This window comes from Manis javanica, chromosome 6, assembly GCF_040802235.1.
Source record: "Manis javanica isolate MJ-LG chromosome 6, MJ_LKY, whole genome shotgun sequence".
Classification (NCBI taxonomy): domain Eukaryota; kingdom Metazoa; phylum Chordata; class Mammalia; order Pholidota; family Manidae; genus Manis; species Manis javanica.
In genome coordinates this window covers 69,720,491-69,748,049 of record NC_133161.1, presented here as the reverse complement: position 1 = coordinate 69,748,049, position 27,559 = coordinate 69,720,491, and the positions used below count along the sequence as shown (strand labels likewise).

The following is a 27,559-nucleotide window of genomic DNA, read 5'->3' as shown; positions in this document are numbered from 1 at the left end:
TACCTTTGATAATAAGTACCTTTTTTAGTAATAGAGACATAAATATGTAAGTGCAGTAGCACCAGCAAAGCATTTTTAGGGTCCTAGTGAGCCATCTGCCTTTAGGAGTGTTGAATTCAGCAATTCAAAATTTTAGATAATGACTGCTATTCAAATGGTAACTTCTTTCTCCTTGTGAGTTACCCAGTGGGCCCATATTTATTATATAGGGTATAATCTTTCTCTGAGCTCTTTATGGAATGAGGGCGTACACCTGAATGAAACACAACAGGTCACTGTTGGTCATAGCGAAAGAGTTATTTTCTAAACATAGTGTCAGTCACAGCCTATGTTAGAACCAAGATGCATGATTTAATCAAAGACACACAGATAGGTCCAGGCTAAGTACATGACCCAGGGCTGCTTTAACAAGGATCGGAATTCTTTTAACATGGATCAGAATTCTAAACTTAATTAATTAAGTTTCAATTAATTATTGAAACTTCTGACTTAGGCTAGTTAAATCTGTAATGGAGGCTCAGTAGAACTCAGCAAAAACAGCAAAAAGCAGCCAGCTCAAAGACTAGGCTAGTCAGCAGACAATCACTCAAAATGCATGCTTGCCATTGGGCAGAGCCAGTTAGCAAGCTGACGACAGAGAAGAAAGACCCTCAGTGATGGTGCTCATTGTCTAGGAATTCCACTCTCAGGCCCAGTGTGACCATTCTGCAGTGACAGGTACCATGCATAGAAACAGAATGGACCCCCAAATTGGAATGTCAACCAAAATTTGGATGTCAAGACTTAAGACTCCGGGCACACACCAAGAGGGTATTAAAGCTTATTGTTTGCATGATGAGGTTTTCTAGAGAGAGGAGAGCAGGCTTCCTAAGCAGGTTCAGTGGCTTGAGAGAACAGAGAAAAGAGACTGATTTGGGTTTTTATGATGATTAAAAGATGATGGGAAGGGGCTTTTGTGATTTAAACCTCCTTCCAAAGGAGGCAGCACTCAGGTTTTTGTATCGGCTTGTCAAGATATGAGGCAGAAAGGAAAGAAGAGGTGGGGTTTAAAGGTTTTCAGCAGTCAAACATCAAAAAATTGAGTCAGACCCTATTATGGAAGGATTTCTGGACACAACTGTTCATAATGGAGTGAATTGCCAAGGAAAATTGTACACTGTGTGAACCAAAGGGAGTTTAGATGACATACTGTCAAAGGTGCTGTGGTGGATCACCAGACCACCTCAGAGGACAACTGGGTATTGACACTACCTCCCAAAGGGAAGCAGAAAGATGAGGGCAAAGCTTTAAATGATAACTTACTCCGAAAAGCAAGCCTTTTATTTTTCTGATATTGTGGGATTTTAACAAGCCAGCTTTAAAACATAATCCACATTCACCGCTGTATTACAGACATGCGGAGAAGTGTAGGCAGTATGTAGTCCCGGTCATGGCAAAGGTTGGCTAAATTCAAACACTGGTATATCAATATATGAATTTTATGGACTGTCAGACATTAAAGACTACTGCCTCATAGTGTATCTCATTTAATATTTAAATGCTTTCTCTGGGAATGACACTATTCTCTATGCTTTATTGGCATTTTCTCAAATTCAGACAGTAGAAGAGCTAGAGTTTTAAGCCCAGTTATTTCAGAAAACTTGTGTGTTTCTCATCGAATCATACTGACCCTTCTAGGGTTATTGATAATAGATCTCTACTTGGAAATAAATGAGATTATCTCCCAGAGTACTTCCTGGTTCTTTCATGTTTCTGATCTGCCTCATAGAATAAAGTCTGTTTCAATAAATGGTGAAAAAGATGTTAGATAATTCTAATTCTAATACCACTTAATTCCAGTGATTTACAAACTGGTGTTCAAACATATTATGTCTGGAATAATTCTCATTTCTTCCCCTAACACATATTAGAAGTCCAGATTCAGGTCTTCTAAATAACTCATTTGTTATATTAAATATCCTAAAACCTTCTGAATTTTTTTTTTGAAGATTCAAAGGAAAAAGAATCAGATCTCTCTCCAAAACCGTACTTTCCTCCTAAATCAATGTAAAATTGTGTCTAGGAGATGAGTTCTAATTGGCTATAACCTGGAGTGGAATTTATTTAAAGGTCCTTATCACTCTGATTGCTTAATCTGTAATCAACTTTCCAGGTCATAAGCTATGTGAAATATGTTCCTTATTTGGGTGAGTCACATGAAAACTCACAGCATGGCAAATATTTTTTTTTTTAAGGAAAAAAACTTACCAAAAGCAGTGAAAGCTAAATTTTATTTTGTTGTCAATTTAGTCCTTTCAAGTTAACTGTTTTCAAAACAATGCAGTGTAAAATTCCATCTACACTTGATTCCTGAAGCATCTAACAATCAAATCCCTGCCATCTATTTATTGTTCCATCTATTAATGTCTTGGATATCTCAGGTAACATTCCCAGATATATTGAAAGCATTCCTCTCTTGGTCGGAAAGCACTGTCATAAACCAAAGTTGCCCCGCTTGGTACCTCTCTTTCCTTAGATTCCTGATAAACCACAGTTCCAGACCACAGTTCATACAAGGGCAGACCTATTTGAATCCTACAGTGAGAACTGCTTAGGTTCTCACCCTGAAAGCCTATAAGAGGTCTGGGTGATAAGCTATACATTTAATTTCAAGGATACATGATTTGCCCTTTACAAAGGCATTGCTTTTTGTAGTTAAATGCATACCTCTCTATTGATTTCTAGAAAGTGTATTTCTGAGAGCTAAAGAAATGTAATGACATTATCACAAACCCCTCTATTAGTGTGATAAACACAGGGAGTTCCCTCTGCTTGTTCCTTTAGGGATGGGGTGAGGGGGAGGGTGTAGTAGCTTTCATAGTACTTACTGTGCTTTATTATGATAATTTAATTCCCTATCTTCTTATTCAGTAAGATAGTAGGATTCATGTATACACTTTAGTTCTCACAGAACTAGCTCTGGAGTTTGCATATAGTAGGTATTTGGTAAATGTTGAACTAAATTCTAAAGGTTATTTTTTCCCCTGTATTTTGCCTTCTGTTTGAAAGCCTTGAGCAAGTCCAAATATGTAGGTATTTTTCCTGTTTCATTATCTTCCCTTTTAATGAGGATGGATTTGTATAATGGTAAATTGTACTGTTAATTTTTGATCCATATGATATTATTCTGTTTGAGTTTAATAATAACTTTCCAAAGGGAAACATATTTTTAGACTCATGCTAGCATAGTGTCATTGCATCCTGTATCAATGGAAATTATGCTGAGTTCTTCTATTTAATGTGACTAATTAGCTCTCAGATAATGGTTAAATCATTTTTATTCTTCCTGTTCTATGCTATGGTACTATGGGAAATGAAATGAGAACTCTTTGGTTTTCATTGTAGGATAAACACATCCCACATGTGACACTACCAGTGTTCCTATACCTGCATCACAAAGCCTCTCTCTTCTCAGAATTCTGGAACTTTCTTCTAGATGTAAATCAGCAGTCTTTGTTCTCAAATGACACGTAAGTCACTTATTTAAGTCCATTGAGTTAGGGCATGTTTTGGTCCCCTCACCACCCAAGGAGCAGTTTAGTTGAAATCACTCTACGATCATGATGAGTTTCTAATTCTTTCTAGATATCCTCCATTCCAGCCTTTGCTGCTTGAACAGTTTCAGCCCCTTAACCAACAAGAACAACTTGGTTTCTCACGTGACCCAATGCGTCCCCATGATTAGCAAGAGACATGAATTTCTGCATAGGTAGAAATGGAACATGATTTTCCCAGTCCTTAAATTCTCTGATGAATAAGACGTGCTTACACTTTTATCTTCTCTTCCCTGGAATTAATTTTTTATCATCTTAAGAGGATTCCTTGCTACCATTACCAACTCTACCCTCTTAAAATATTTTTATCAATGGGTACTAATAAATATATAAGAATGCCATTCCCAAGCTTTCAGCCTTCCCAAGGTCATCCATTTGTTACAGAGTAAATTCAAATCTTGTTAGTAAATAGAATCATTTTAAGTTTATACCCAATCTGACCACTTTCCACTTTAAACCCTAATAATGTCAAAATGCTTCTAGGGTACCTTATAGAGATTTCACAGTTTAGAGTACTGTCTTGTATGCACTTCTACCTCACTTCACCTGGCTTTCTATCCTGCATCTATGCCAATATTTCCTTCAGGAAACCCAAAGTGCAGGGTGGAAACTTTGCATTGTGTTTCCTGAAAACCTGAACATACTTCCTAATCTGTTAATTGAAATGTATTTATTTTGGGCCTATTATATCCTAATTATGCATTATAATATACTATAATTTTAAAAAAATCTCTGCAACTGTCACCTGGAAATTCTTCAAAGACAAGAGTCATATCTAATATGCCTTTAGTCTCCCCAGCACCTAGTACAAGTTGAATGTAATAGAGGCTAAGTGAAATATTGGTTAAACTAAAATGAATCAGAAATTAAAAGGGAAATCTTGAATTATCCTCTTGTGTACCTTATCTCAGGAAGACAAAGCTGATAGTTGTGATTCATGTATGGCTTTCTTAAGGGGCAGAAAAAGACCAATTCAACTAGTCATTGCTAGATTATTTTAAACAGTTAAAACCAATCCTTACACAATCATTGGAGATCATATCTAGTATAAATTTGCACACAACTTTATTGAAAGTGGTTTTTATTTGGACTTGAGTAACTTTGTAGTAACCCTTAATTAGAACAAAATTGGAAGTAGCAGTTTCTTATTATGATTTTTATTAGCTGAATAGTGATAAATCTCTCTCTGATGTCCTCTTGTTGCAATATTTATCAAAGGTAAATTATATATATGCAGTAAGGCTCAAAGTTATATCTTTCCCCAAGTTTCACATTAAATAATTTCTATGATGCATTCTTTTGAACAATGCAAACTAGCATAAACCATAAGTAGAAAAAAATAAGTTAAATTAGCAAACTACAGCTGAGCCAGGAGGACAAAATTAGGAGTCATTTTCTAAGAGAGAAACGTTAAATACAAGTTTTATTTAGAATCATTGTAGGCTCAACACACTTCTAGAAGCTCCTTTGTTCACTAGTTCTTATAGAAATAATCTAAGACTTTATAGAGACAGTTTTTTTCTGATAAAGTTACATGTTGACAGTGAGTTTCTTTAAAATCTATAACTCTGGGGGTTGCCTATTTGATTCCTTATTTGGAACACTGATCATTGAAATGAACTCATGCATTTGGACTACTAAGAAACTGCCCTCAGTTGTCGGTGTCTGTTTTATGTGGGAGCAACATGTCTTTTGAATTGACCTGGGAGCTAGGTATAAACTTTGTCAGGATGGTCCAGTAGGGAATGCTCAGACTCCCATCTTTTTGTCCATAAATTCTCTCTTTTTATGTCCAAATGCCTCTCAACTCAATTCAGGTGGTCCAGACCTTCTTTTCACCATACTGTCCTTCCTCTCTATCAGAAGATACATTCCTCTTGATCAAAGGTTATACTTCTCCCAGGAACATTTCCAGTTTATTTGCATGATCTTTTCTACTAATGGTTTTCTTTTCATTTATCAAATTAACATATAAAAACATCTGTAACCAAACTTCACCAGGCCAAACCGTTGGGGAAGAGGTGTTGTGTATTTCCCTCTGTTCTTGTCCCCACTGCAACAAAGAATTGATGGGCAGAGACACAGTAGCGAAGCAGAGTAAAAGCTTCATTTAAAGTTAGAGAGAAAGTGCGGGCAACCTCAGAGAGAGGAGCACCCTGAAAAGTTGGGGATTCCCCCTTTCAAGGATTTTTCAGGAATGTGACAAAGGGCTAGGGGTGTGGACTTGGTAAGTGGTCTCAAGTATCTTTGATGAAACCATAAGTTTCTTATCAGTCCTCTAGGTAATTCTGCAAAATTAGCTTAACACAAGAAATTTACTCCTTTGGTTCCCTCCCAGGATAGCAGCTTCCTGGTTTGGGAGCATATCAATCAAGACTGTCTGCCCTTCCTCTAAGGTGGGCAGAGTTATTTGTTTGTTGTTTGCTTAAGAGTATGTTAAGAATCTTTCTTCTTAAACTTCCTGGTTTTTTTCAAAATGTAATTTTGGCTTTAAGGTGGGATCTCTCTGTCTTTATTATGCTGTTTATAGGTAGGCCTTTTAGCAGGCGAGAGTAAATCTTACAATGATTTAATTGACACTGTGAAGACATGGACTGTGCTCAGATACTTCTCTTTATCTAGGGAATATTCACACATTCAAGGCCAAGTTGCTCTTGACCTTTTGAGCTTTCACTGATTAACTCTAAAGAGCCTTTTTTTTGCTTTCTAGTTTTAAACGATTAACTGAGTCTTTTCTAGGGGGCTTTACTGACCTTGTTCTCTTTCCACCCCTCTCATATCTATTTTCCTGCCAAACAAAACCACTGGATTGACTAATGCCTCAGGAAAATGATCAGATTGATATTACTGCACATTGAACTTATGACTAGTAGGTTATTCTCTTCTAGGTATAAACGCATATGCTCACACCAAGTAAGCAGGATGTTTACCAAGAATCAGGTGTTTTGGCCTCTAAATCTATTTATGCCAGTTTTCTTTGCTGTGATTATTTCCAAAGGTACCGGCCATCATTTTTCCTCTGCCTGCATAAACATACTGATGCTAGGGTTCTTGTTTGTGGAGTTGAAGAATGAACTGAGCAAACACCCAAGATAGGAGAGCCAGGGAGAGGCTTTTATTGAGAGATACAGTGAGAGGAAAGAGCTCCTGGCTCGCGCCAGGAGGGGACAAGAGAGCTGGGGTTGTGTGTTGTCTAGGGGATTTATAGGCAGTTGAGGATTTCTGGGAACTGATAAAGGGCCTAGGGTGTGGACTTGTTAAAAGTAGTCTTAAGATGTTTGTCCTTGATGAGACATTAAGTCCCTTTTAGCATGCTAAAGTGAATTTTATACATGATTACAAACTATTAGCATAATAAAAACATGGGCTACTTTCCTTTATCTGGGAAGTATCAACTGATCTCACTGAAGAATGACTCTAGAGCCTAATGTTTAACACAGAGTTTTGGTAGGGGATTTCCTTGCATGTAGTTACATTGCTCTGACTGTAACTATCCTGCCTTGCTTTTTTCCGGAGGCCCTCACCCTGTTTTGTCTAAGCCCATGGTCCCTGTCTCAGTACGACTCCTCACTTCCAGAAGTAGAACCTATTTGTGCTCCTCTTGGAACTGGGCTGGCCTTGGGCTTGCTTTGACCAAGAAAATGAGGCAGACGTGCAGCATTGCTGGTTCCAGGCTTGAGTCCACTTCTCCTTTCTTGAAAACCAGACACCACTAGGAAATACGACTACCCTGAGGCCACTGTGCACTAGAGAAACCCAAGAGGTCCTGTGGAGAGGCCACATGCAGAGAGCCCTCTAGCTCTTCCAGCCATCCCAGCTGAAGCATCAGACTTACCAGACCCAGAAGATAATCTAGGATGAAGAACCACTCAGCTGAGCCCTGTTCAGGTTGTAGAATTGTAAAAAAAGAAAAAATTGTTTTAAGCATCTAAGTTGTTTTGTTATACAGCAATAGATAACTTAAGCCCTTGATATAGTAATCATGTAATTTAATCAAATATGGAATCCCATGAGGCTTGAAATGTGAAATGAATGAGAATTCTTGTTTCTGTAAAAACAAAATGCTTTGGGAAGTCTCAGAAAAGGTTGAAAAAATAACTTAGAAAATGGAAATGTTGCTATGAAAATATGTGATTAGGGGAGAAGACATAAAAACTAAGAATATTCCACATTCAAATTGCTTTGAAGTATCTTGAAGTACATTTTCTTTTAGTTCTCATTTGCTTTGTTTTGTTCTTGCTTACTTACCCTTGAATGTGAAATGTTCCAGTCAGACATTGGACAACTCAGCTCCCATTGTCCATTTCACTGTAGTAAGGTATCTTTTTCTGATCCTGATAATGAAGCAGCTGGTTTAACACTACAACATACTGGCTACTTTCCATGCTCATTAGTTATCCAACTACTATTAACTCCAATAGTGTGAAATAAAATTCATTTCTTTGCTGCCATCCTATGTTTTATATACAGAGGAGAGAGTCTGAGGCGATCTCTAGTACTTTGTCCAGATGCACGCACATAAATGACACAGCTAAGAGAGGACATCCTAGAAAACAAGGCTTCCACCTGTCTTTGTTTTAGCTGAGTTTAAGACTTGTAACCATAGAGAAAATAGAGAAAACAGGACATAATTGTGACTGCCTAATGAAATAACACCTATATAATACAATAATGAAAAACTTCCCATTTTTCTGGTTAGTGAACTCTCAGCATCCTTGAGTTGGGGAAACATGTGGAAGCTGAGCAGGTGTTCCCTTCCAGGCCCCTGTGCTCTCACAGAATCAAGACATGGAAAGACCAGTCAGTACTTTGCTTCTCTGCCAAAACCCACCTACATCTCTAGTGTTGTGAATCCCTTCCAGTCTCTAGCATATAGCCAAATAGTACTCTTAGTTTCTAGTGTTGCACTTTTTATTGTTATAGATATTTAGTAGGAAGTTGGAAGGCAGATTTATTTTAACTTAAAAATCATTTACATGTCTGTGAAAGAATTGTTTACCAAGCACAGCAGTTTGATTATTCTCCCTCTCAATTCTGGACACATTGATACCAGCTGTTGAGTTCGGGTATCTTCTTATACTTGGGAAGTACTAGAGAAATGTGATTGTATTACTTGTCAAAATTATATTTACCAATTTGAACATTCTGTTTTCTACTATGAAAAAATTGTCTTCAGCCACATGACAGAAGCAGTAATATACACCACATACTTTTATTTCTCTGTATTTCCCAGCCTTTTGCAGTTACAGAGCCATGTGATTAGTTCTGGCCAATGACAATAAAGTATGACTGGAAGTGTGATAGGTCATTTCTAAGCGGAACACTTTAAAAAGCCACCTGTGATTCTCCAGTTTCTTATTCCTCTGCCAGGATAACTGAGATGGGCTTGAGTTCCAGATGATTCAGCACTAAGATATGGAGCCTAGATCAGCCTAGGTCACTGAGTAGATGAAACAGAGCCCTTTGCCCACCCACACAGAATATGCAGCATGAGCAATTCATAAGCTTTTGCTGAATTTACCTAATATTTTTAAACTGTTCTGTCACTGCAGCATAACCTAGCCTACCCTACTAATGCAACACAATATAATAACAAAAATAATTAATCAATTAATTAACATCCAACATGTAGTGGGCATCCACTACTGCCTAGTACTAATGCAAGACACCAAGTGCAAAAAGACAATGGTCTGGCTTCAGTGAGCTTATGGTCTAATAAGGAAAGCAGACAAATAAACCTTCAACAAGCAGCATCTGGCAAGCACCTAGCATGTGCTACAGCTGTACCAGGCACTTTGACAGAAAATGGGAATGAGGAATTTTCAGTGTAATGCAGTGTAGTATAGACATGGTAATAGATTATTATAATATGGTAAGTATTCCAAACAAATCTGTACAAAATATGTGGATGGTAAATATAAAGAAACAATTGATTATCTTGAGAGGTCAAGGAAGGCTTCTCAGAGGAGGTGACATTTGTTTGGATGTTGAAAAATGATTAAAAACTCACCCACTGGAGGAGTTGATAGAGTGGTCATTGGCACTGCTCAACAAAACTATGTGGATTTTCTACCTTCCATGGAAAAAGTGCAGTCCTAATCCCATTTCAGTTTAGGAAAAGGCATGTGCTTTTCATTGGCCAATGAAATGTGAGTAGAATGAATGACTGACACTTTGAGGCAAAACAGTTTAAGAGTCAGTACACTGTTTGCCATGTTCCCTTCTCACTTCTGCTGTGATCATGGAAGCACGATTTGAGATCAAGCTCCCACCAACATTGGTGTCCACACACATAATGGAAAATAAACTTCTGTTATTTTAAGACACTGTTATGTGAGGGGTCATTTTTTACTGCACCATGACCTAATTCTGACTGGTACAGTATAGTTCTAGAGAGAACAGCTGAGAGAACAGCTAGTGCAGAAAGACCTAGACCTGTGAAAGACCATCGTGCTTTCCTGAATCTGTGAATCCAGTGGGGCTCAGGCTCAAGGTACTGAGTGAAAAAGATGAGGTTAGACTGGACAAGTGTGAGCAGTCTTCTATTGCTGTGTTAAAGCAAGAAAATGAGACAGTGATGGTCAAGGTATGAGCACATGTCTGCGTTAATTCATGTCCACCTGATTGTGCTAAGGAGAATCCTTTTTCAAAGGGCCCTGAAGCGAAAGAAAGTTAATTTTATCAGTTGTCCTGTTAAGACAATTGTTAATATGTTGATGAAGTCACACTGACAACTTTTTGTTTTGTATCATCTGAAGCAGAATGTTGTCAAGCCTTGAATCTATCTATAGTCTGTCATTGCCACCATATCTTGTTTGGAGAATATTAATATCTACTAAAAAGTAAAACAGAAAATCCATTTTTCTTCAGATTTACTTGAGACATGGAGTAACATGTCAATTGTCTCTGGCAGTGGGGAAATGAAACTGTCACATCAATTACAAAGCTGCTAAGTTGCCAGCACGAAAAGCATTGATTCTCGGTGAGTTCAGATCTGTAATTTCAGATACCTTTGTCATCTTACTAAATGGACAACTTTGAAAAGAAAATCACTTCTTCCACTCACAACAAACAATACCCATCATTGGAGTCTTTGAAAAGAACTGATAAGATGGAAATTTATTTTTGAAATGCCCTCACTTGTTAATTTTTGTTTCTATTTTAATTTTTGTTTTTCCTTTCTTTGAGGTATCTGTATTATCAGCTCACTAAATTCTTAACCGGACTCAATGTGACCACACGGTGTTTTCCAAGTTCACTTCAGTATGCAGCTAAATAAAAGTGATTCAGAATTGTGCACATCAGAATCATAACAAAAAAGATTTATTTCTATTAACAGTTTAAATGCTGGGCAGGTTTTATTTCTTCCCTTTGGCTGCCTCCATTAGGATTATCTGGTCCCTTCATGAAACAGAAACCAATATTTAAAATCCTTAGAAAATCTCTACTCTCTATGGACCAGATTAAATGGTTCCAAAGTCAGTGCACAGGGACTCTTTGGGTGGTACTAGGTAGAATGGCTTGTGGGCAAGACAGAAGGAAGAAAAAGACACTGCCAGACAGAGGTTGACAGCTTTTGTTTATCAAACATCTTTATATGGCCTGCCTGCTACATTTATCTATCCCTAACAAGTCCCCCTCTGATCACTAATAACTAGGTTTCAAGGGTTCAAATGACAATCTGAAATGTTTAGGAGTTGCAGATTTCTTGTTTAAGGATTGTGACAGAATACATCTATGTGCTCACCATTCTTTTTTCCTTTTCCTGAACACAGAGAAAGACTATATTTCCAAGCCTGCCTTGAGGTTAGATTATAGCCACATGACTGGATTCTCGTTAATGGGCTGTAGGCAGAGGTGATGTATTCATACTGAAGCCGTCAAAAAAGTCTGTCCACTTTTCCATACTTTTCCTTTGTGGTTACCATGGGGGCCATGTTTTTAAGATGGCAATGTTATTAAAATGGGAGGAACCTAGCTAGATTCCTGAGACATTCTTGTAGGAGAGCTAGCTAACTTGCAGCCAAAAGTGATGTGAAGAAGAAACAAATTGTTATTAAGCCACTAAGATTTGGTAGTTGTTTTCACAGTGGCTGGCATTTTTTGTTCTAATATAGTGTACTTTTGGAAATTAGAAAAGGTAGCCTAATATGATCAAAGTATGGAATAATATGGGAGAAGCAATAGAAAGCCTTACAACTAGGGTACAATTGAGGTTCTGGACCCCAAAATGACACTTGAAAGTATTAATACTTATTATACCTTATGAATTACATAAATTATAACCCCCACATGAGTTGAACCCATACTTAAGAATACTTTCCAGAGGATTGTAGTCACATCACTTTCCAGCTGAGCTGAGGAACAATGACAAAGCTGTGACATACTTATTATGTAAGAGCAGTATACAAATCTAACAAGTAAAAGAGTAAATTATAACCCCTGAGTTAAAGGCTTGTAGCTTTTTCCTGACTTGTACCGAAGAAACATTTTGCAGAGTTGATTTATTCAGTCGATGATATGAAGAAATCAGTTCTTCTTTCAATTTCATTACAACCAGATAATGATTTTGCATCATTTAATGCAGAGTCACTGAAATGGTAATGGCTTGTATAGTATTTCCATTTCTCAGTTTCAAGAGAGATTTTCATGCATTTCCAATATTGCATGTGTTTACTCATATAGAAAATGTGTCTTTTAACCTTTTGTGTATAACTTAGGCGCTTAAGAGCTTGACAGTTGATTTGAGTAGCATGGTAGTATGACATTGATAATTTTAAACTGGTGGTATTGGTTTATGTGTGTAGCCTTTTGATGAATAGAAAAACAGCATCCTCATAATGCTGTATTGGTTCAATACAAAATCCCATTAAGCCACTAAGCATCACTTTTCTGACCTTTTGCTTCTGTAAGCTGTAATTAGAGTCTAAAAATTTCTTCCTTAAAAGCCAAGTTTTAGCACAGAGACAAACTGTTAGTGATTCATTATTGGAAAATGTAGTGTTTTTGGCATTTCATTTCACCAACTATTTCATGTCTGCCCCATGTGAACGAAATATTTTGAAAGCCATTAGTTATTTTAATTTTAAAATCGGAAGTTGATCTACATATTGGCAAATTAAGTCACCCTCATAGGATGGAAATGAACAGTTTTTAAAATTAAGTTACCCTACTAAGAAAGCTTATCCACTGTGCCTCATGCATCTTGGACTCGTGAAGTTATAAGTAAGGGTTGGGCAGTAGAAAGAGCGCAGCACAGTCTAGGAAACTGAAACCTGGATTGGCTTCCAGCTCCCCACTGACTGTGTGTGACCTTGAAAAGGTGTTTCACCGTGATGATACTTATGTAAGGCTTGAAAAGCCTCAAAGCATTTTTTCAATATATATCACCCTGCATATGACGTAGTTAGAATCACAGTTCTAGTTTGCTGGAGAGTCCTCTGAACCATATGATTTTAGAGGACAGCAGGTGCTGTCCCTGGTCAGTAAAATGTGACACCATAAAATTGTGTAATGATTGTGCTCCTAAAGCCATGGTGTCTGTCTGTAAACGGAACAATAATACCCATGAAATAAGTAATATCTCACCTAGTTATAAAGTCAAAGAGCTCTTTCATTAGACTTTTTTCATTTGTTATCTTACATAGGAAAACAATGACCAATTTCATAAGTTTTTCTATCAGTTATTTTCTTATTATTTATGAATGACTTATTAAGCCAAGCTATGAAAGCCAAATTTGCCTCACAGAAATCTATGGTGATAAATTCTATCCTTGGAAAGATTTGATTACCAAAGAGATGGAATCCGGTCACACCTTTCCTGAAGTTAAATCTCACCTAAAGGTGAGAAATCCACCACAGAAGATTCAGACTTGATTGCCATATGGTCTCTATAATATAAGTTCCATTAGAATATAGACATGTCTTTTATTTTCTTTCTTTCTTTCTTTCTTTTTTACTGCTGTATCCCTGGTGCCTAAAGCATAATAGATGCTCAATGTATATTGAGGATTTGTCAAATCATCTGTTGGTTTCCAGGGGAAATAAATATTTCACTTCTATTACTGACTTCAAAGAAAGAGAAACTTGGCTGAGTATAGGATATGAAGGGAAGTAAATTGGACAAGGAAAGTGAGCACAATTGTAGTACAACATGAGGGGGAAAAGGAAATGACCATGTATTCATATCTTTCCTCCAATATTTTGCTTTAAGTACCTGTCAGTGATGATGTCAGTAGATAAAGCTTAGTCTCTCTCACCATGACTTTGATATTAATAAGGAACAATTTCAAATCTGAAATTATTTATATCCCCATGAAATGAAGTAACACTGATAGGATAGGTGGATATTTTGATCAGATTATACTGGTCTGCAAAAGTAAAAATTATTTGTTTGAAAATATATGAAATATGAAAACCTAGAACATTTGTTTGTCACCAAAATGTTATTTCTTTGTATTATTGGAAGGGGAATTAATTTGAGTTTCCTCTCACTTTTCCATTGCCCTTCTCCCAATCTGTTGCATTTAACAACTCATGAAGAAGGAACAGAAGAGGTAGTTAGGAAGAATCTGAGTTTAGAGATGAAAACAATAGGCTCAGAAACTGGATTTGAATTGCCTTTAAGGACTGTAAGATCCAGGGAAAATGATTTCATTTCTGTAAGCCTGAATAACATCATCTGTAAAATGTAGATAATAATGGTTCACAATTAGGATTAAATGACTTAGGGAAAGAAATGCTCTTGGCCCAGCAAGAATAAAAAAATAGCTATCACTAGTTTAGCAATTAACAGGATGCTCAAACCTTGAATCATAACAGAAGGCTTTAGATTAATTGCAAGTACTAACTAAAATGAACTCAATACTACTATCTGTGGGTTGAGATGACTCCTACTTGAGTCTGCTTTATATAAATACCCAAACATCCACAGAGTGATGCGCCTAATGTAGAAAGATTTAGAGCTCTGCACAAACTGTAAATGACAGCATCAGTGGTGATTCAACAGTCTGTAGAAGAGCAGGAGTATCTTGACCACCCATTGGGCAGTTAATGTTTCCATATGAAAGTCAATCTGAGGGCACATATACGTGCTGTTGTCAAGGTTGGAGAGCAAGGCTAACAGCAGGACAGTGAACTAGCAATAGGAGGTAGTTCTCATCTAAGTTCAGATGATACATTACAGTTTATTGATTGGCCAAAGCAGACTCCTTCTATCCAAAATAAAATGAGAAACTGAGCCAAAATGGCTGTATGTATACTTATTGAAACACACAATCCACTTAATCAACTCCAACTTAAATAAGAAAAAGACCATATTCTTTTCTGTGTCTTATATCTTATTATGTCTGAAGAGTAAAATTTCTCCTCCGGAAAATAGTTTCATCTTTTTTTGTTATCATCAATACCTCATAAACATTTTATTTAACAAATTTTTACCCTTCACAAAGTGTGCAAATTCATGTTTTTATGCTTGAAATAATACCTAGATATCTGTAGAACAATTTCAAGTGGAAAAATGTAATGTCTTGCAGATAATTTTTAGAAGTTATATGACTTCACTAATTCTGCTGTATTTTCATTTTGGCATTATCTACATTGACTTGGACATTTGTCTTTTCTTTTTGTTTCTTCTTCACATTGTTTTTCTGGCTAACGTCTGAACTCTCTTCCTGGGTTTATAGATTCCCCAAATGAAAATTCCAGATGTTTATTTTTTCAGAATCTCAACAGCTGGTAATCTCAGCTGGTAGCCACATGATGTTGGTAGTGAGGCAGAAAATATATCGTGACCTTCTAAGATTATGAAAGATGATTGATGCAAACCAGACATTTCCTTAACAAGATAGTATATAAAGTATAAATATTATTGGATATGTGTCTGTATGTCTCTATGTACTTTGAGTCAAAAATTTTCAATCATGGTGAAATAATAGAATTTCCATTAGACAAGAATGGGAAACATTTGTACCATGTGACTGCTATTACTAACCAGTGCTTTTGGGGAAATTTATAACTGTGATATAGATATAAAAAATTTACTATATCAAAAAAAGTTCACCAATTAATGCTCCAAACTTCTTTTATAAAAAACTTAGAAAATGAAAAAGACTAAAGAAAAGCAAACTAAATCCAATGCAAACAAAGGGAAGGAAATAATAAAGATCAGAGTTAAATTAAATGACATAGAGAATAGAAAAACAATAAAGAAAAATCAAAAGACCAAAAGTTAGTTTTTTGAAAAGATCAACAAAGTTGACAAAACTCTAACTAAAATGACCACTAAAAAAAGAGAGAAGACTCAAATTACTCAACTAAGGAATGAAATAGGTGACATCACTACCTTTACATAAATTAAAAGGATAACAAGGGAATACAATGAATAATTGTATGTTGACAAATTATAAAACACAGACAAAATGGACAAATTCCTAGAAATTCCTACAAAATAAAATGGAAAAGTTATAAAAGACAACCTATGGAAAATGACTGAAAAAGAGAGAGAAAATCTAAAAAGACCTATAACAAGTAAAGTGATTGATTTAGTAATTTTAAAACTTCACACAAAGAAAAACCAGGTATACAAGACTTTTCTGGTAAATTCTATTGAAAAACTAAAAAAATATTTAATGCCATTCCTTCATAACTATTCAAAAAGATAGAAGAGGAAGGAAAACTCCCCAGCCCATTCTAGAGGCCAATATTACCCTGATACCATAACCAGACAAGTTAGGAAAACTAAGAATCAATATCTCCTATGAATCTTGATGTGAAAATCATCAACAACAAATCCAACAATACATAAAAAGGATCATACACCATGTCCAAGTGGGATTTGACATATGAACATCAATTAATGTAGTATACCACATTAATAAATAAGGGACAAAAGCCATATGATAGTCATCTGAATAGATGCAGAAAAAGCATGAGATAAAGCTTTCTTGTGATAAAAATCACTCAACAAACTTTGAATAGAAGGGGTGTGGGAATGATTATAATTAAGAATTGGATTTGTTTTTGGGGTGATGAAAATGTTCTAAACCTAGGCTGTGAAGATGGTTGCACAACTTTTGAGATTGTACTAAAAACTGTGGAATTATGTACTTAAAATTAATGAATTTTATGGTATATAAATTATATCTCAGTAAAGCTGTAAAAAAATCAATAACTTTCTATGCCAATAGCAATCATTAAATAAATGTAATAAAAAGATTTCTATAAAAAAAGATGCAAAAATAAACAGAAAAAACGGACAAAATTTATATGAAAAATATTTAAATGGCTACTTAGGGACACAAAGGAATTAATCCTTTTATATAAGAAAATCCAGCATTATGAATTTGTTATTTTTTCCAATCAACCACATTTGAGACTGCTTATAGAAAATGCTAGCATGGTATGTAAGGAAGTAGTTAAGTATATTTTGAAAATTTTATTTGAAATTTTTCAAAATTGAAAATGTGGCCAAAATATCAAAAAGAAGAGTAATGACATAGAATCATCCTATCAGCTCTCAAAAGATATTTTAGAACTATAACAGTAAAATTATTGATGTGGAATACATTAGAGTCCAAACAGCCTCCAAAACATATGGGACTTTAGTTTCTATTATTGGTTTACTGAACAAGCTGAAATGAGAATAAGAAAGCAAGAAGCTAATCAGTGGCAGCACATAGATTTTCAGGATGGTGTCAACCTAGCCAAAAGTACATAATCTCAGTCCACAATGGAGATTTTATTTTTCTTTCTATGTTTTTATGTTTCCTTTTCCTTTTTTTGACTAGGAAATGAATTAGAATATTCACAATGTGCTATTTATTTATTTATAGAATTGCTCCCAATGTAACACTTTTTTGGGTAGGAATTTATTAAAATGATGATGTGCTCCATCTTGGAAATTTGTGTAGTAATCGTCTTTCTTTCCAGCCTAGACCAGAACAAGTCAGAGACTGGGAATTGGAGGGGAAAGTTTGTCTTACCTGGAAAATGGTAATAGTAATAGTACCGACTTCATAGAGCTGCTCTAGGAATAAGTCAATACATATAACATGTTAGACTGGTTCCCAGCATATTATAACTACTGAACAATGTCTTTTTAAACTTGATTATTCATCCATAAACATGACAGATGTTAATATCTGACTTACCTAACAATGATTTTAAAGCAGCCTTGATGAGATGCTTCAAGAAGCAATTATGAACACACTTGAAACAAGTGAAAAAATAGAAATTCTCAGCAAATAACTGTAAGATATAAATAAGACCCAAATAAACATGTTAGAAAAAAAATGTATATATATGTAATAAAAAGGTCAGTGGATAGGCTAATCAACAGAATAGGTGGGATGGAGGAAAGAATCAGTGAACTGGAAGACAGAATAATGTAAATCAACCAATCTGAACAACAGAGAGACAATAAATTGAAAAAAATGAAAAGTGAACAGGGCCTAAGGTGTCTGTGGTATTATAAGAAAAAACGTAAGTTATGTCAACAGAGTGTAAGCAGGAGACAAAAAGGGCAGATTAAAAAAGTACTAGAAGAAATAATGGCTAAAAACTTCCCCTGTTGAGCAAGAGAAATAAATCGACAGAATCAAGAATCTGAGAATATTCTAAACAGGAGGAACTCAAAGAATTGCATGACAAGACACATTATAAGTATACTTTTGAAAACTGAAGACAAAGAAAAAGTGTTGAAGGCAGCAAGAGAACAAATAACACCTTTCCTATAGGAGGAAAAACATATGAGTGGCAGAAAATTTCTCATGAGAGAATGGAAGCTAGAAGAAAGTAGCACAGTACTTTCAAGTGATGAAAGAAAAGAACAACCAACCCATAATGATATACCCAATGAAAATGTCCCTCAGGAATGAAGAAGAAATCTAGACATTGTCAGATGAGGTTAAAGTAAAAGAATCTGTTGACCTACCTTAAATAAGTGGCTAAAGGAAGTTATCTAAACAGACATAAAATAATAAATGAAGGAAGCTTATAACATCAGAAAGAAATAAACAAATGATAAGTAAAAGTATAAGTAAATCGAGTAGGTTTTTCTTCTCTTGTATTTCCTAACTTGTGTTTGACAGTTGAAGCAAAATTGTAACACTGTATGAGATGGTTCTAAATGTATCCTTAGGAAATACTTGAGATTATTATATTATAAAAGATTGAAGGTAAAAATTACAAAAGATAATGTTTCTATACTTCACTTGAATCATGTAACTTCCTTCAAAGGCTTCAAAGTTGGTAATTGGTCACTGTACATCTCTAATTCAGTTCATGCATAGACAGTAAGGCATGTAGTTGAGATGACTTCTTTTCAGGGAATAAATCTATGTGACATTGTACAAAAATAGATCATTGAGAGAAAATCACTCAACAAAGGTAGAAGTATGATAAAGAAATAAAAATGATAATGCTGTAAGTAAATTTGAATCAAACATAAAGGGAATAATAGAAAAATAACAGCTGATTTTGGGGATGGTGACATTTCTGCCATTTGAGAGACCTCTATATATAGCCAAAAGAATTTGATGGCATGAGGAATGTGTTGCAATGAAAAAGGTGATGTCCCAGAGGAAATTATACTAACAAAAGAAAAAAATTCACATTAGTACTCTCAGGGACATTTCATACCATTGAAGTATAAATGGTAAAATTTTAGAAGCTTATTCAGACTTAGGAGTATATAATTTTCCAAGGCCTAGAAAAGATACACTCTCTGTTTCATAAGTTATATGACAATAAGAGGCTTAACTATTAAAACTACTCTTGATACATTTTCTAAAGAAATAAAACTTTTATTCACAATGTTTCTAATGTATTAAATTAGAGTGTACTAAATAAATATTGCTTTCACTATTTTTTAACTCACTATACATTCATAGCACACATCAAGATAATTTCTAGAGCTTTGCCAAAAATGTTAAAAGGCCATAGAACAATTATAATTTTCCTATTAACTATTAAGATTTTCTTACATGATGTCAGCTCAAATAGTCATTTTTTATGTTCCCATAATACTATGCAATGTGAGAACTGCCTGTAATAAAAGTCTGCCTTTTCCCCAAGGACTTGTAAAGCCCCCTTAGATAATGCACTTTGTTTTTGTATGTACTTGAGTCTATTATTGGAATTTCTATTCTATTCATTGATCTGTCTCTTAATGCATCAACACACATTTTAAATTATAGAGGCAAGCTCCCTGATATTGTTCTTTCTTTCTAAAGGTTTTCTGGCTATTTTTTTAATAAACAATTTTGCTTTAGAATATACACACATTTTTACTTCTTCCTCTTCAGTCTATATTCCTTTTATTTCCTCTCCTTGCCTTATTCCAATGGCTGGGACTTCCAGTGCAATGATGACTAGAATTGATGAGAATAAGCATCCTTACCTTGTTCTTAATGTTAGGTGGAAGACCTGCAAAATTTACACATTAAATACAATGTTATCTATAGGGTTCCCCTTCCCATGGATGCTCTCAGATTATGGAAGTTTCTATCTTAGGTTGGTGAAAATTTTTATCATGAGTTTCTGTTTCCATGGCTATCAATTTAGTAATCATTTCACATTTTAAACATTTTTGGAATTTCATTACAGTTATATTAACTTATGAAATAACAGGAGATTTAGGATTAAAGATGGCGGCATGAGAGGTGTGACAGAGGCTTCCTCCTAAAGCTGCATATAATATAAAAATATAATTAATACAACTAATCCTGAAAGAGCAACAGGAAAGAGAATAGAGCCAGACTGCATACACCTGGAGGAAAGAGCAGACCTCACAGAACAGGGTAACATAACAAAGCTGTGGGCCAGCAGGACCCAAGCCCTCCCCCCATCCTAGCTCACTGACTGGAGGAAGAGAAACAGAGCCGGGAGGGAGTAGAGCCCTGGGACTGATGAATACCTAACTCTGGAGATCTTCTCTGGGAGCAAAAACCTACATTTCATGGTGCTTGCATGGTACCCTCATGATTAGGGGGTTGGAAAGCTAAGAGGCAGAATTCCTGGAGAGACTGAGATTCCAGCCACTTGTGGAAAGCAGGGATCCATATTTGGCTGCTCTGGGACAAAAGAAAGGTGGGCAGCCTGAGAGATTTCCTAACAAGGATGCCTTTAGCAAGAGGGCTACTAAAGGGGCAAGGATTGCACAGAGCATACTGCTCAGGAGGAAGGACAGGTAGACAAAATTGTCCAGGTGCACTCTGCCCAGCAGGTTGGGAGCTTTCACGATCTTCAGGTGCTTCAGCTCTCTGGCTGGCTACCCAGCTCCAAGGACCCCCTCCATGATATGCAGCCTACTGTGCCTTTCTCCCAGCCAGCTCCACCTGGCTTGCAAACCAGCAAACCCTACCCTGGTGTTAGGCCAGCCAGAGGGAAGATCTGTCTACAGCAACTACAAACAAGTATACAGGCTTGTACCTGCATGCTCGGCCCACTGGTTCAGGCAGTGGAGACAGGCATAGCAGTCAGGAAGCAGGAAACAGCTCTTCCCTCCTGCCAAGCACCAATACAACCCCCTATGACCCCAGACATTGCTTCAGGGGCTGAGAAGCTCCAGAGAGTAGAGCTTCTGGACACTAGAGGGCATGATATACAAATATGAAATGCCAAAGGAACCTGGTTTAAAGTAAAATTAATAATACAACTCCTGAGAAAGATTTAAATGACATTGACCTCATGACTTCCTGAAACGGAGTTCAAAATAAAAATCATTAACATGCTCATGGAGGTACGGAAAGATATTCAAGAATTCAGGAATGAATTCCGGTCGGAGATCCAATCATTGAAGAACTCAATGGAGGGTATTAAAAGCAGATTGGATATGGTGCAGCAGACGATAAATGAAATAGAAATTAGAGAAAAGGAATACAAAGAAGCTGAGGCACAGAGAGGAAAAAGGATCTTGAAGAATGAAAGAATATTGAGAGAACTGTGTGACCAATCCAAACAAAACAATATTCACATTATAGGGTAACCAGAGAAAGAAGAGAGAGAAAAGGCATAGAAAGTATCTTTAAGGAGGTAATTGCTGAAAACTTCCCCAATCAGGGGAAGGAGATTGTCTCTCAGGCCATGGAAATGCACAGATCTCCCAAGAAAAGGGACCCAAGGAAGATGACACCAAGACATAATAATTGAAATGGCAAAGATCAAGGATAAGGACAGACTATTAAAAGCAGCCAGAGAGAGAAATAAGATCACATACAAAGGAAAGCCCATCAGGCTTTCATCAGACTTCTCAGCAGAAGCCTTACAGGCCAGAAGGAAGTGGCATGATGTATTTAATGCAATGAAGCAGAAGGGCCTCAAATCAAGTGCCTTTATCCAGCAAGATTATCATTTAAATTTGCAGGAGGGATTAAACAATTTCCAGATTAGCAAAAGCTGAGAGAATTTACCTCCACGAACCATCTCTACAGTGTATTTTGGAGGGACTTCTATAGAAGGAAGTGTTCCTAAGGTTTAATAGCTGTCACTAGAGGTAATAAAACCACAATAAAGAAAGTAGAACAGCTAATTACTGAGCAAATGCAAAATTAGATTAACCATCCCCAAAGTCAATCAAGGGATAGACAAAGAGTACAGACTATGATACCTAGTATACTAAGAATGGAAGAGGAAGGAAAAGGAGGAGAAAAAAAAAGAACCTTTAAATTGTGTTTGTAATAACATATTAAGTGAGTTAAGTTAGACTCTTAGATAGTAAGGAAGTTAACCTTGAACCTTTGGTAACCACGAATCTAAAGCCTGCAATGGCAACAAGTACATACCTATCGATAATCACCCTAAATGTAAATGAACTATATACACCAATCAAAAGATATAGAGTCACTGAATGGATAAAAAAGAAGACCCATGTATATGCTGCCTACAAGAGACTCATTTTAAACCCAAAGACATACACAGACTAAAAGTGAAGAGATGGACAAAGATATGCATGTAACTAATAGGGAGAGAAAAGCAGGAGTTGCAGTACTAATATCAGACAAAATAGACTTCAAAACAAAGAAAGTCACAAGAGACAAAGAAGAACATTACATACTGATAAAGATATAACCATTATAAGAAGATATAACCATTATAAATATCTATGTACCCAACACAGGAGCTCTTACATATGTGAAACAAATACTAACAGAATTTAAAGAGGAAATAGAATGCAATGCATTCATTCTAGGAGACTTCAACACTCCAGTAACTCTGAAGGACAGATCAACCAGACAGAAAATAAGTAAGGAGACAGAGGCACTTAACAACACATTAGAACAGATGGACCTAACAGACATCTACAGAACTACAGAACTCTACACCCAAAAGCAGCAGAATACACATTCTTCTCAAGTGCACATGGAACATTTTCAAGAATAGAACTTGTGCAAGGACACAAAAAGAGCCTCAGTAAATTCAAAAAGATTGAAATTGTACCAACCAGTTTCTCAGACCACAAAGATATGAAACTAGAAATAAATTATGCAAAGAAAATGAAAAACCCCACAAACAAATGGAGGCTTCACAACATGCCCCTAAATAACAATGGATCAATGACCAAATAAAAACAGAGATCAAGCAATATATGGAGACAAATGACAACAATAATTCAACACCACAAAAACCTGTGGGATGCAACCAAGGCCATGCTAAGAGGAAAGTATATTGCAATACAGGCCTACCTCAGGAAAGAAGAACAATCCCATATAAGCAGTCTAAACTCACAATTAACGAAACTAGAAAAAGAAGAACAAATGAAGCCCAAAGTCAGTAGAAGGAAGGACATAATAAAGATTAGAGCAGAAATAAATAAAATAGAGAAAAATAAAGCAATAGAAAGAATCAATGGAAGCAAGAGCTGGTTCTTCAAGAAAATAAACAAAATAAATAAACACCTAGCCAGACTTATCAAGAAAAAAGAGAATCTACTCACATAAACAGAATCAGAAATGAGAAAGGAAAAATCACTATGGACACCACAGAAATACAAAGAATTATTAGAGAATACTATGAAAAATTATATGCTAACAAATTGGATAACCTAGAAGAAATGGACAACTTTCTAGAAAAATACAACCTTTCAAGGCTGACATAGAAAGAAACAGAAAATCTGAACAGACCAATTACCAGCAATGAAATTGAACTGGTAATCAAAAACCTACCTAAGACCAAAACTCCTGGACCAGATGGCTTCACCACTGAATTTTACCAAACATTTAATGAAGACCTAATACCCATCTGCCATAAAGTTTTCCAAAGAGTAGAAGAAGAAGGAATACTTCCAAACCCACTCAATGAGGCCAGCATCACTCTAATACCAAAACCAGGTAAAGACATCACAAAAAAAGAAAATTACAGACCAATATCCCTGATGAACATAGATGTAAAAATACTCAATAAAATACTAGCAAACTGTATTCAAAAATACATCAAAAAGATCATCCATCATGATCAAGTAGGATTTATCCTAGGGATGCAAGGATGGTACAACATTCGAAAATCCATCAACATCATCCACCACATCAACAAAAAGAAGGACAAAAACCACATGATTTTCTCTATAGATGCTGAAAAAGCATTTGACAAAATTCAACATCAATTCATGATAAAAACTCTCAACAAAATGAGTATAGAGGGCAAGTACCTCAAAATAATAAAGACCATATATGACAAACCCACAGCCAACATTATACTTAACAGTGAGAAGCTGAAAGCTTTTCCTTTAACATTGGGAACAAGACAAGGATGCCCAGTCTCCCCACTTCTATTCAACATAGTACTGGAGGTCCTAGCCATGGCAATCAGACAACACAAAGAAATAAAAGGCATTTTATTAATAAAAGGCAGATTGGCAAGGAAGAAGTTAAACTGTCCCTGTTTGCAGATGACATGATATTGTACATAAAAAACCCTAAAGAATCCACTCTAAAACTACTAGATTTAATATCTGAATTCAGCAAAGTTGCAGGATGAAAATTAATACACAGAAATCTGTTGCATTCCTATACACTAACAATGAACTAGTAGAGAGAGAAATCAGGAAAAGAATTCCATTCACAGTTGCATCAAAAAGAATAAAATACCTAGGAATAAACCTAACCAAAGAAGTGAAAGACCTATACTCTGAAAACTACAGGACACTCATGAGAGAAATGAAAGAAGATACCAATAAATGGAAACACATCCCATGTTCATGGATAGGAAGAATTAATATTGCCAAAATGGCCATCCTGCCTAAAGCAATCTACAGATTCAATGCAATTCCTATCAAAATACCAACAGCATTCTTCAATGAACTGGAGAAAATTGGTCTAAAATTCATATGGAACTACAAAAGACCATGAATAGCCAAAGCAATTCTGAGAAGAAAGAATAAAGCTGGGAGGATCTTGCTTCCCAACTTCAAGCTCTACTACAAAGCCACAGTAATCAAGACAACTTGGTACTGGCACAAGAACAGACCCATAGACCAATGGAACAGACTAGAGAGCCCAGATATAAACCCAACCATATATGGTCAATTAATATATGATAAAAGAGCCATGGACATACAATGGGGAAATAACAGCCTCTTCAACAGCTGGTGTGGGCAAAACTGGACTGCTGCAAGCAAGAGAATGAAACTGGATTATTGTTTAACCCTATGCACAAAAGTAAACTCAAAATGGATCAAAGACCTGAATGTAAATTGTGAAACCATAAAACTCTTAGAAGACAACATAGGCAAAAATCTCCTGAATATAAGCATGAGCAACTTTTTCCTGAATGCATCTCCTTGACCAAGGGAAACAAAAGCAAAAATGAACTCATGGAACTACATCAAACTAAAAAATTTTTGTATGTCAAAGGACACTGTCAACAGAACAAAAAGCATCCTACAGTATGGGAGAATATATTTGTAAATGACACATCTGATAAGGGGCCAACATCCTAAATATACTTACATGCCTCAACACCCAAAAAGCAAATAACCTGATTAACAAATGGGCAAAGGATATGAAGAGACAGTTATCTAAAGAAGAAATCCAGATGGCCAACAGACACATGGAAAGATGCTCCTCATCACTAATCATCAGGGAAATGTAAATTAAAACCACAATGAGATAGCACCTCACACCAGTAAGGATGGCCGGCATCAAAAAGACTAAGAACAACAAATGCTGGTGAGGATGAGGAGAAAGGGGAACTCTCCTACACTGATGGTGGGAATGTAAGCTAGTTCAACCATTGTGGAAAGCAATATGGAGGTTCCTCAAAAAACTAAACATAGAAATACCATTTGACCCAGTAATTCCACTCCTTGAAATTTACTCAAAGAATACAACTTCTCAGATTCAAAAAGACATATACACCCCTATGTTTATTGCAGCACTTTTTACAATAGCCAAGATATGGAAGCAACCTAAGTGTCCATCAGTAGATGAATGGATAAAGAAGAGGTGGTACATATACACAATGGAATACTACTCAGCCATAAGAAAGAAAAAAATCCTACCATGTGCAACAACATGGATGGAGCTGGAGCACATTATGCTCAGTGAAATAAGCCAGGTGGAGAAAGACAAGTGCCAAATGATTTCCCTCATTTGTGGATTATAACAATGAAGCAAAACTGAAGGAACAAAATAGCAGCAGACTCAGAGACTCCAAGAAGGAACTAGTGGTTACCAAAGGGGAGGGGTGTGGGAGGGTGGGTGGGGAAAGAGGAAGAAAGGGATTGAGGGGTATTATGTTTAGTACACATGGTGTGGGGGTCACAGGGAAAACAGTGTAGCACAGAGAAGAGAAATAGTGAATCTGTGGCATCTTACTACACTGATGGACAGTGCCTGCATTGGAGTATGGGTGGGGACTTGATAATATGAGTAAATGTAGTAACCACATTGTTTTTTCATGTGAAGCCTTCGTAGGAGTGTATATCAATAATATCTTAATACAAAATTGAAAAATAAAATTAAACAATATAAAATAACAGTGACCTGTACACTTATGATGTTGAGTCTTTCTGTCCAAAAACATGATATTTCAATCTTTTTATTCAAGTATAGTTTGTAATTTTAGTAATGTTTTAAAACTAAGGTTTTATTAAGATATTTTTATGGTATGGTTTTGCCTAGGGATTTTACTTTTCTTGCTATTGTAAATGGGCCTTTTCTTATATTTCTAACAGTTGATTATTTTTATACAAGAGGACATTAATTTCTGAATGCTAATTTTATATCCTTTTCCTTTATGAAATTCTAATGTATTTTAACAGTTTCTTTCATAAGATCCCTTTGGTTTTCCTGAAAATTCAGACATATGGTATCACCCAGTAATAATGCTAGTTTGGGATAACAGTAAAAGTTTATTTTGGCTTGAACACCCACCCAAATCACTCTGAGATTCCAGCTGCACCAATCTCACCCAAGCAGGTGTCTGTTCATCCACTAAGATGAGGGGATGTACCCAAACAGGAGATAATCCTATCTCTTTCCCATCATACTATAGCAAATGTATTATTAGTGTGTTCTGTATGCACAAAATTCAAAGTTGTGTTACATGGCCTCTTAGCCAGTTGAATTTCAATCAGTTCTTTATAATTTTCAGATAACTTTTGGAAATGCTGATTTTAAAAATTGAGTTTTCCCATTTTATTTTTATGTATGGGAATGGTATTGATTCAGTTATAAAATTCACTTTCTCTGAGGGAAATAGCACTATGTGCATATGGAAAATAGTATTATATGCATACAAAGTCCCTGTAACAATGTCAACATTGGAGATTTCGCTCTGAATGCTGTATAGCCCAGTTTATCAAATATAGAAAGAGTACTTAAGAACTGAGATGTATGATTATCTTTATTGCCTGGATCCTCTATCCCCTGCCAATTAGGATGAAGACTGATTGAGGTATGACTACTAAATGTTTGGAGACATTCAAGCGGGTATGCACGGAAACTTCATTTTGACCTTGTAAGCCACAC

At 36.0% G+C, this 27,559-nt stretch overlaps 2 long non-coding RNA genes across 2 annotated transcripts in view; one reads left to right on the top strand and one right to left on the bottom strand.

Annotated features, from left to right (window-relative positions):
- LOC140849914 (uncharacterized) overlaps positions 1–7,479 on the bottom strand; it is a 14,841-nt gene extending 7,362 nt beyond the window's left edge. Inside the window, exon 1 of the long non-coding RNA XR_012132303.1 lies at positions 7,429–7,479. This is a non-coding gene — a long non-coding RNA (uncharacterized lncRNA). The remainder of the gene's footprint in view (positions 1–7,428) is intronic.
- LOC140849913 (uncharacterized) lies at positions 697–27,559 on the top strand. The gene is made up of 5 exons (XR_012132302.1): positions 697–810; positions 3,385–3,509; positions 7,300–7,481; positions 10,464–10,575; positions 27,469–27,559. It is a non-coding gene; the product is annotated as an uncharacterized lncRNA (long non-coding RNA).